Source organism: Octopus bimaculoides, chromosome 6 (genome assembly GCF_046866305.1).
Source record: "Octopus bimaculoides isolate indiv1 chromosome 6, ASM4686630v1, whole genome shotgun sequence".
Classification (NCBI taxonomy): domain Eukaryota; kingdom Metazoa; phylum Mollusca; class Cephalopoda; order Octopoda; family Octopodidae; genus Octopus; species Octopus bimaculoides.
The window spans coordinates 27,270,396-27,282,654 of record NC_142933.1 but is presented as its reverse complement, the minus strand read 5'-3'; positions in this window follow the sequence as shown (position 1 = coordinate 27,282,654).

Genomic DNA, 12,259 nt, shown 5'->3' with positions numbered 1-12,259 from the left:
CTATGTCAGTCAAACTAGTTTTAAAACACAAATTCCAATTGCCCTCTATTTTCTGAGCTTTTTTTTTTTTCTAGTTTTGAAGAGCAAAAAACCAAAATAAGATTTTCTGCTTCTCACAGAATTTTAACTTATTCAAAAGTCTATAAACTCTACTCATTATGAAAATTGCCACTAGATATATAGAATGACATTAAAATAATACAATCACCTCAACCTTCTGTATTAGTGGTATTTATTTCACTGACCTTGTAAAGATAAAAAAGTAAGATGAAAAAATCTCATCTGAAATTCAATTGTTGCACAATAATCATGCATTTTACAACTGTTAACTTTGAGGTGATGTGAACCGCCATAGCAAACAATCAACCAACCCATACTCTTAAGTCTCCACCATAAAACATGTTGGAATTAGTTGGACGGTTTGACAAGGATCCAATGAATCAAGAACTGCATCATGCTCCAATGTTTGCTTTGGTATGGCTTCTCTGACTGGAAGCCCTTCTTAATGCCAACCACTCTACAATGTATAGCAAATGCTTTTTAACATCCCACTAGCACTATTGAGGTCACCATGTAGCTTGGAAATCAACAAACCCAAGGAGGTCCTGTATACTAGACAGGGGTTAAGGCATAAGGGGGTTGGAATAGAACAGGTTTTTGTTGTAGAGTAGCTACATGGCTACTCACATTGAGTAGCCATGTAGTGAGTATAAGTAAGAGGTATCTCCAAGGAGATAGACAATAGTAATTAAGTGTCTGGGTGACACCCCACATAGCAAAAGCAGTAGCAGACGGCAGGGAGAACCCCTAACTGTAATCAGTTTGAAATTTCCTCATTACAAGTCAAATCATCCAATTTTAGGATTTGCAAATAGAAGCACAATTTATCACCACAAGGTTTCACAAAGCAATGGTCTACATATATAGTTTGTTCATTGGAGCTTGACATAAACAAACAAACAATTCTCTGACATGTTAGGTTATCTCAAGAATTGCTGCAAGTTGAAAACAGAACTTGCCAGATGCATTTAACCATCAGAACTGAAATGATTAATGCAGAACTACTGAGCGCAGAAAAGTTGGGTGATTGCAAGTCATAGTTACAGTATAGAATGAGATATCTGTGGGAAGAAAGTACATTAGAGAATAAAATTTTTGAAAGAACTGATTCTGCAAATACTCCAAACAAATGGACAACTCAGAAATCTACTCTGAAGTAGAAGTGAGGCTATTTAGTTAAAGTACATTACATTAGGAACATCATTCTACTTGTCTCCTGTTGCAACTAATGTCAATACTTGTATAGCCAACCCATGTCAAATAAAATGTTACTTGCAGCTGGAAAATTTAGCAGCCTATAGACACAGATATATTTAAGAAATACCATCTTGTTATAATTACTTCTTTGTTGGAGTGAAGACTATCAGTTTTCAGATTTAATATTTTGTTACCAACAACAATCCTTATTTATTAAATGTCAGCTATTCTAATAAACCTTACCATTTTTACATTTACCCAACATAAGTAATTGAGAATGATAAATATTACTGAAAGTTGAAGAAATTAGATATCAACAGAAAAGACTATGTTGCATTAAATTTTGTTATAATGACCAACTTAATAACACAAGATTTACCATTTTTTTTTTGTTTAATGGGTAAGGGAGATGAATCAAAAACTTTCCAACAGATGTCACTGCAATATCAGTATGAAGACATAGGCTTTATACACTCTTAAACTATTAAGTTTAGTAAACTAAATCAAGGATAACACAAACATAAAATATGAGTTAGTTAGGAATCTTTAAATTTATGACAACACAGTGTAAAAATATGGAACCAATATTTCTATAATTAAAATATTTTCAACCACCGATATCACTTGTGATATGAAAAATTGAACAGATTCCATGATAAGCTAAAATCCTGGTGTTCAGACAGTGCCAATGGCAATCAAGTTCAATAGTCAAGTCTATTAAACTTTAAAGAGAGTCTCTTCATGGTTGATCAGCATGCAAGAAATAGCAACTAAACCTCCCTCAAATCAAACACTACTGTCTTAAGACAAAAAAAAGAGCACCATGGATAATATATCCTAGATATCCCCAGAATGCTTTTGATTATAGGCATAATCGTCAGAGTTGACCTGGGGATGTAAACAATAACACCAGTGATTCACAGCTGGTGTTATGAAGCTGCCTTTAAAAATTGAAGTATTTCAAAACCCCAACAGAGGAGGTAGAAAAGGCAATCAAGAGGAGGGATGGGAAAACGATAAAGAAAACAGAAGTAAATTTATGGCCCATTCCAACCCTACAGCTAAAATGAAAACAAAAAGCACACAGGTACCCCAAAATCCCCAGTCCAAACCATTCCGCAACCAGCTATATATAAACTATACTGCAATAGTGACAAACAATAAGACACTACTGCAGAACATATTGCAATAATTTCCATTACAGGATAAATTATATTTTAAAATGTCAATTTAAAAACAACATAAGCCTTCTGAGTAAGGATTTCTCCTCTCAAATTTACGAGGGCATAGTCAATGATAACAAGCAAGCCCTGAAAGTAAAGGAATGAGATGGACGTATGACCCCATCTCAACCCGTAAGTACAACCTTTTATGGATACACTAAATGTAGGGTGCTTGAATGTGCACAGCCCGTGGCCAAATTGGTAACAAGGTTGTTTCATTAATGACTTCAGGTCACATAGTATGGCTATCATAGTTGCCACAGAGTCCAAACTGAGCAGTCAGAGAGACTTTCTTCCCTTCTAAACAGCTACGAGGTATTTATTCCATCGTACTTACCTGGAGGAGGAAGAAGTGTTGCTGTGCTGCTCAGGAAAAGTTTGGATTTAGAGACAAAAACAATTCGCCCTACTTTTCAGAAGAGGCGGCAGGCCAGAGTGTAGAAGGGACTTCCACATCTCTCTGGGCAGATCACGGCTGCGGAGCTGGAGGAGGCTCTGTTGAACTACAGCGGCGGACAAGTCGCCAGGACAAGATGGTCTCCCTAAGAACTTTATTACAGTATGCCAGGCTTGTTTGGGCACCTACTGGCACGCAACTTCACTAACTGGCAGCAGAATGGGTTTATTCGCAGGTCTGTGAGCAAGGTGGTGACACTGCTTAAAAAGGACCCAAACAAAGGTGATATGATTTCTTGCCCATAACTCAGCTTAATGCAGAGTTGAAGGTTTTGGCCAAAGTATTAGCAAAAAGGTTGGTGTGTGTCATTGGTAGCCTCATCGGGGAGGCAGAAACTTGTGCCATTCCTGGCAGAGCCATATACAGCAATCTCCATCTTACAAGCTATACTCCAGAGAGGGTTAACAGGATTCCTGACAAGTATGAGGCTCTGGTCCATTTAGACAAGTCTAAAACTGATGACAGGGTTGACCATCGGTATCTGGTGTCGGTCCTCATGGCCCAGTCTTCCACAGGTGGAGCATTGCTTTATACAGCAATATGGACTCGATCATTCAGGTGAATGGTTTCTTCTCGAAACTGTTCAAGATCAAGTGCTCGGTTCATCAAGAGTATCCCCTCCCTCCACTTCTGTATGTGTTGGCTCTGGCGGTTTTCCTATGGAAGTTGAAGGGCTTGAGGGACATCCCATGTGGTCTTGGTTGCGGAAGGATGGTTACGCCATAAACATATCACCATCATCGTGTCCAAGGTGAAACATCCATAGAGGGTAGGTGAGGCCATTAAGGACTACAAGGTGGTGGCAGGAGCAAAAGTTAACCAGGATAAGTCAGTCAGCATGCAACTTGGCACCTGGAGAGGCAAGTCGATACCTCCTAACAATGTCATAGGGCATTGGATGGAGGGTCTGGTTAAAATGCTAGGGGTTTGATTTGGTCCAGACCTCCATATAGAGAAACGGGGTGAGATGATGAGCTGAGTGGCCCACGTAACTCAGACCAGGTCTGAGTGATGGCTATCTCTGAAAGGGAGGGCAGGGGTCACAAATGTGTTCATTGTATCTGATTATCTACCACCTAACTGTCGTGCCTTGCCCCCTTTCATGGCTGAACAAGTTGGAGCATCTGCTCTTTTGCTTCTTGTGGAAGAGCAAAGTTCCTCTTGTAAAGCGCTCTGTCTGCTACCAACACCCACTAAAGGGTGAGCTAAGGATGCCTTGACATGTGCTGAACAGGTGTGGTCTCCATTTGTTATTGTTACTTCCTGGGTTTACTAATTTTGATGAACTAGAACCATGGATCAAGCACAGACCAAAGTTGGGAGTCTGGCAAGTAGTGTTGTCAGGTATGCTCACTTCTCTCTCGAATGGGTAAGGCCAGCAGCAAGGGTTCCACCTCGTCATTTTATAGAGGGTTGGTCGAGGCGAAGTATGACAACAACCTGGGTGAGACTGGGCTTTGATGACAGTCAACCAGCAGGCCTGTTCCAAAGGACATTCAGGCCAGGACCCTTGAATAACTTCCAAGGATCTCTGGCAATGTTACTGAGGAGCCTTACCAGTTTGTCAAACTCGCAAGGCATGGTGCTTCTTGTTCACTCATGTGCCCAAGATGCAAGGACAGTAATTGTGCAATGCCCCAAAATTTCAGAAATGTGCGTTTTTGTTTAACTGCAATAATGGCTGGTAAGAGTACACTTGTCTTCAGAGTCTATTTTAAATGTTGTTTCTTCCTCTTTTAACAAAGCAGATAAGGCTCATTTTCTTAGTGGTTGCTATAGCGAAAGAGGCTGTATGGAAGACTCACATGAAAGGAATCATGACAGGCATCTTTATCTCCAGTCTTGCTCTAGTAAAATCGTTATTTTCCACCTTAAGAGGAAAATAAGGCTTGAGAGAAAATACCCATCACCTGATATATACGGGAAAAGATGGAAGGCCATTGTGAACATGAGAATGAATCCTCTCTCTATCCATTCCCCCACTCTTTGCTTTTCTCTCTCCCTTCTTCCAAAAAGGGACAAAAAACGATATTCTCTTCTAAACAAAGCAAAAAAAAAAAAAAAAAAAAAAAAAAAATTCCTTTCATATATATGAACAAAATGTTCTGCTTTTATCATTTTGATTTTGTCTTGACAAGTTTGAAAAATGAACTAAAGCACTAATAAAGAATTATCCAAAATTCTGATTGCCTCCTTTTTCTCAATATACAATATCTGTACACCACTTCAAACACACTATATATACACACACATATATATTAGAAGATTCAAAACAGCATAAACAACATTTGGAAAGTCAGAAACTGATGTCAGCAGAATAGCAGTATAGATATCATAAACTGGTTTCCAAGAGTAACAATAACATACATACGTATAGATTTACTCAACATGGCTGGCAATTTTTATTCCTCTGTATCCCAAACTTTACTATGCAGTATCCTCAATGTTTTTTCAACAACAGACGATAGCAACACTGATATAATATGGTTTACCAAGAAGACTGTTCATTGAGGATAGCCTTGGTCAAAAAAGGTAGACCTAACAGGTCCCTTCAAAATAAATATGAAGTCATATGACAGAAGACATCTTACCCTTAACTTATTTCAGTCATCAGAATGCAGCCGTGCTCAGGCATTACTTTGAAGAGATTTTAGTCAAACAAATCAGCCTGCCTGGTGCTTATTGTATCAGTCTCTTTCGCCAATCTTAAGTTACGGGGACATAAACCAACAGCTTGTCAAACAGTGGTAGGAGACAAACAAAGACACAAACACACACAAGTTTAGTTTGATTAAATTTCTATTACAAGAGAATACTTTGGTACGAGGTGATATATTAAGAAAGAGTATAGTTAATTGAATATTTTCTTGTACAATATTGCTATTTATTTAATTGACTCAATGAGATTTGAATTCAGAGTATGGTTGATTTGCAAAAGTAGCATCCTGCTGAATTAAACCTGATATCTAGTGTTATCTTTCTAATCTAAAAACATTATAAATCCCACATTATTCAAAAATAGAAGTGCAGATAAGTTGAGATTCAACTTTGGTGTAAATGAGTAGGAAAAAATAAGAGAGAAATGAGGTTGTGAGTTATTCCTACTTTCCTCAAGTTTTCCAGAAACTGAATCAAAATTAGCCAAAGAATGGAAAAAAAAAAATTATCAGACCAACTTCAAAAAGGAATAAAAAATGTTTGACCTTTAAAACTCAAATATTTTATCTGAGAATAGAGAAACATAGCACATAAATACAGCAGTATAATTTACTATGCATGGTACTATAATATAAATACATCACATTGTATTTATACACCCATTTCTATATCAGAGCCCAATCTGTAGAGGCTTACACAAGAAAGTAAATGGTTATAATTTTTTTCTCATAAAGCTGGTTCCGACCTTGCTTTATCTTACTAGATGACAGCCATCAAATGGATACACAGTTCCTAAGTATTTCGCTTGCAAGACAAGTGCCTTCAAACAATTCATTTGCTCCAATTGTTTTAAAATACCTAGATTAACAAAAATTTAAAAAATACCAGTATGGCAATCTATTGTGGGGTTTTGCCCATGAAGTTAGATCTCAGGACTGCAAATAAACAAAAAAAAAATTCTCCCACTATCTACAATAGAACACTAACCATCATTAATTGTTTTACAATGAAAAATTGGAACAGAGATTAAGGTATAGTATCAATGTTCTGTATTTGTTTCACTATTAACTAACAGTTAATGCACTGAAGATTTTGAAATGAGCATTTAGGGATAATATCAAATAATCATAATGGTTTGATCACAGATGCAAAATAACTTAACACAGCTTCAACTCAAATCCCCTGCTAAGAAACAAGTGGAAGAAATGTGATTGTATATGAAACTGCAACTTTCCATCATTAACAATACCAGTAAAGAATCGTAGACAAAATGGTTTCAAGAGAATTTTGATTGAATGCATGAGGTATCGATGTATTCCCTTAACTGAAAGTTGGCTAGCTGGTTACTTTGAGATCTCATAATTTTGACCTAGTTCCCAGCTGAATCAGTCTAAGAATTGGAAAATATATTCAAAACGAGCAAGTCAAAACCAAGAATCAAGAGGGATTAAAGTAAACTTAGTAAAACTCTTGTCAGGAAAGGAAGAACTGCCATTTAAGAAATGCCCATGCTCAATATGCAAAAAAGATGTAAGTTGGAATTTTATACTATGTACCCAATGAAAACTATGGTTATATGAGAGAGCCACTGTGTATAAGAGGTATCAACCATGTGCAAAAGAGAAGTCTAGAGTGGTATAAACACCCGATGCTTATGAAAGACAGTGGATAAACAAGTATAAAGCTATTAATGGAATAGGAATAAGCAGAAAAGAAAGATTTGGGAAGAAGTCGAGAAAACTAATCTCAATGTGCAACATAAAATAAATGAGGATGGAACTGCAACAAATGGTATGATGCTGAGCTGGAAAAGATTTTTCCACCTCATATAAGCATAGAAAAATGGATGTAAACAACAAACAACATCTATTGGAGAACAATCTAGCAGAGTATAGTTTTGAGAATGGCTGTAAATAACATTGGCTTTGACACAAGCTCATACAGAGACAATCTCACTTTCACATGCCAAGTTTTGATTTTTTTTTTTTTCCTTGAGAAATTGCTAGAAACTCATTCCATTTCTCAAAACCACTTTGAATATTGAAGCATAATGGAGGAAATAACAGTTCTTAAATACAAACGTCATTTCGCCACATCAAAGTTGTGAAGGTTTCACATAATTTAACTTAATTCTGAGAATAACACATTAGAAAACTGAAAAACTGGTGGTAATTGTAATTTTTACATACAGAAGTAAGACACGGGTAACAAATACAAATTGGTAAAGGGTCATGGTGAACACTTTTCACACAAGAAACTTGAGGAAAATATATCAGATATCTTATAACAACCACATTTCCAAGGATACATTGTACCAAATGACTGACAAAAAGCAAATGAATACAAGGATAAAGGAATGCCAGTTGAGATGAAGAGGTCACCAACTGCAACACCCACCCAATGAATGCTATCAACAGTACCTATTGCTTAAGACCCTACAAGGTGGAGAGCATGAGAGGAAACAACTAAGAACAACATACCACCATACAATTCATGCAGACTGTAGGATGTCACTCAATGAAATATATCTAGCAGCTGAAGATGGAAATGAGTGGAAAACCTTAATAAACTATGTCTGCCAATGATTAACGATCCCCTTTTATTCATATTTCTTTACTTCCTCCCCTTCAATCTTCTGTCATTTGTATTCTGTGTAAGGTAGATATATTAATGTAAATATCTATATATTTATACTTAAATATTCATTGTCTGAAAGTCTCTTTCTTTGCTTTCTCTCATTTTTTTCATATATACATATTTTGTATTTCATACCCAAGCTGTTATATTTAAAATATCTATCTGCCTAACTGCAAGGACACACACTTTCAGCATTGCTACAAAAACTCACCTATCAGAAGGTGGCAGCTAGAAAGTAGGAGAAAGGACAATTTTATGTGATGCATATGCTAAAAACATATTGGTAGCCTACTCCCTAGATAGTCCTGGTCCCTTAAGAAATCAAATAAATCAAGCCTATCAATGTTTTTAAATGGCAAAGTTATCAATTCAAGTCTAAGTTAAGCCTAAAGAATTATAAAGAGAATACACAATACCTATATACTCTTTAATTAATAGACTCTCACCCTACTGCTTGGTTCCCTAGACCTTTCAGAGGATAGGTGCCAAATCTTTATATGACCACCACTCTGGCAACAAGTGGTTGCTGCAAGTCATTTCTCCAAGGTCCAGCTATTGAGTAATGAAGCAATGTATGTAAGTCATCTATTCAGCAACAATTGTATAACAAGGACTTTAGGGTCTCAAGCTGGGAGACAGTTTGTGCATTTTTCTTCATGACGGATTCCAGGATCACAAACACTCACCCATGAGATGACAGGCATTATTCTGAGTCAAAATTGATTTATTACAAAAAAAAAAAAAAGTACTCCATGCCAAGTATTGAAATTCTGGAATAGGAGGGAAACAACAATGATGGCAGACACCTATTACCAGTGTGGAAAGATGAAAAGCAACCACTAAGTGTTTTTTAAGATTTCCATATACTACACAGAATGGCAATAATGGAATTGTGCAGGAAGGTACCAACTCCAGGCACTAAACACTGATGAATGGAGTCTCCCTCCATCTCAAATATTAAACAGATTGCTGAAAAGTACAGGGTGAGAGCTGTGTAAATTCTGGCTCTACTAACATCTAGAGAAGTGGAAGATGCAGATCCTCTCTGACAGGTGATGGACAATTCAGTTTTGCAGTGTGGAGTCCACCATGTATTTTTTAAACTTATCCCCCGTGTCATGTATGGGTTAACTCATAACCTGGCAATATTTGTATCCAGAGTAAGCTGGAGTTGGTCACAACTAAAATCGAGAAGTGATCACAAAGTACACACTGCTTAGTGACTGGGCTTTTCAGAGTAAAAAAAAGTCAAAAAATGTGAACTAAACAAATTCACTGTCAGGTGTTAAGTTGGTCATGCACCTAAGCAAAAACCTTAGGATTAGATAAATTGACAGCTGTGAAGGAACTAGACAACAATACAGGTATTTAAAAGATTAGGAAGAACAAAGATGTGGAACAAGGAATAAAAATACGGAACATGAAAGCATCACTTGTGGCCAGTTATGAGCAGAACCTTGTATTGTCAATCACTGGCATTAAGAACTCTCAAAAAGCTTCATAATTTGAGAAGCAAAACTTCTCCAGGTTAGCTGCCAGTAAATCAATGAAGTCTTTCTTACTCATCTACTTATCTAATACCTAGACAAATCTCAGATTAAGATGGGAGACAAAATTTTTGTGCCAAACTAACATACACTACAGGGTTCAAGATCAACTATCTGCAATATGTTTGTCACTAAAGAACTACTTTAACATAATATTGATAAGTATGACAAAACTTGAACTCCAAATATGCAACAGAGGTGACACAATAACTGTCAAGTACAAAAGATAAATGTAGCAGCATAACCCAAGATGTGAAAGGCTTAAGTGAAATGCAGATTACATGCCAAACTTCAGCCATCTCTGCATTTTACTAACTTCTGCAAGTTTAAAACTCTAAACACCTAAATTGCATTCACTCTCCCATTGGTCAAAAGGCCCCAATGAGCTCCAGCTAACACTACCTTTGTTTCTAGTACAATTAAAGAAGCCATTTAAAATGACATTTAGATAGTTAACAAGCATAAAAACCAGAATTTACATGAACTTAAGAGAAAACAGATTAATTTTTATTTATTTTTTTAAAGAAAACATTTTGGCATTTTTAAATGTCAAAAGATATAATTTCAGTAGCTGGAACTACAGATTACCAAGTATGAATTATCTGCAGTGTAACTTTTAAAAGTACTCACAAAAGACACCACAGAGAATATAGCATTTTAAATTAAAGTTTATATATTTAATCTAGTGATACAAATTTTAGTTTGTATGTTTACTGAAATTTTTTTTTTTTTTCCAGTTTTAAATATAAAATAATAGATGTTTTCAGATACTGAAGTCAAACGGGGTCAAAAGATGCAAGTAGTAAGTCTTTACATCCACTTCAACAAAAACAGTTTGCTTTTTTTTTCTACTAATCAAATCAAATTTTAAACCTACCCGCTTTTCTCTGTCTCATATGAATGTGTATTATATTTAACCCTCAGATTTGTTTTTGCACAATTCTTTCAGAGCTACCTCCTCTGCTCAGGCAATAATTTCATATGAAACCTCAATTTTTGTTTTACCATTTGAAATTTAGACTTGAAGAAAAAACAAATACTGAGTTACAATTGGTCTCCCATTAAAACATTTTAATCTATAAGAAACTTAACTAGATCAAAATGATAAGTTACATGTGTCTGTATATGCACAAGTGTATACATGTATGCATAAAGAGATTCTGTGGGGGGGGGGGGGGATGTTTTTAAAATAAGCCCAAATTGACAAAATTTGGTAGAACACATAATTCAGATTTTATATATATATATATATGCACCAGCATGACCGCAGCCACTTGGCTGAAACACATAAATAAATAAATAAATATATATATATATAACAGAAGCCAAGATAACACCCCTGTTTGCCGTCGGTTTATACTGAAACTATTCTTCAGTATGTATTATACAGTCCCTTTAACTAGGTACATCTCCTTCATTGTACTGTTCTTCATGTGAAAAGCTGCTCAATGTGTGAATTTGCTGTTCTCTGTGCTGAGAATACCGTTCTATTAATCATGCCTCATAAATAGCGCTGGTGCCAGTGCTAAATAAAAAGTACCCTATACACTCTGTAAAATGGTTGGTGTTAGAAAGGGCATCCATCTGTAGAAACCAAGCCAAAACACACAATTGGAGCCTGGTGCAGCTCTCTGCCTGGCCTGCTCTAATCAAAACTGTCCAACCCATGCCAGCATGGAAAACGGACGTTAAATGATGATGATGATGATTTATTGTAGACGTGGATGCTTCATCTCATGTTAGTGATGCTGCTTTTATGTAAAAGATTGTGTCATATAGGCGGCGACTCCTCTATATGTGGGATCATTGGGGACTGTGTTCTATAAAGAACTGGTTTTTGTACTATACATTATATTTCACAGGCAAGCGAAAGCGAAATCGTGATGGAACCTGTGCCCAGCGTCGCCTTCCTGGCACTTGTGCCGGTGGCACATGTAAAGACATTCGAGCAAGATCATTGCCAGTGCCGCTGGACTGGCTCCTGTGAAGGTGGCACGTAAAATACACCATTTTGAGCGTGGCTGTTGCCAGTACTGTCTGACTGGCCTTCGTGCTGGTGGCACATAAAAGCACCCACTACACTCTCAGAGTGGTTGGCGTTAGGAAGGGCATCCAGCTGTAGAAACTCTGCCAAATCAGATTCGAGCCTGGTGTAGCCATCTGGTTCACCAGTCCTCAGTCAAATCGTCCAACCCATGCTAGCATGGAAAGCGGACGTTAAACGATGATGATGATGATATATATATATATATATATATATATATAATGTTGTTGGCATCATAAGAATTTATAAACTTCAAGGAAACATGAAAATTTTTTTTTTTTGGCACACTGGATCTTCAAGCAGATTAGCTATAATAGCATGTAATTATTAGGTTAAAAACCCCTTTGGATAGAAAAAAGTTGAAGGCTGCCTGTAGGACATGAACCCACACCTATAAACATGACAATCATTCTACCATTGTATTCAAAAGGGGTTT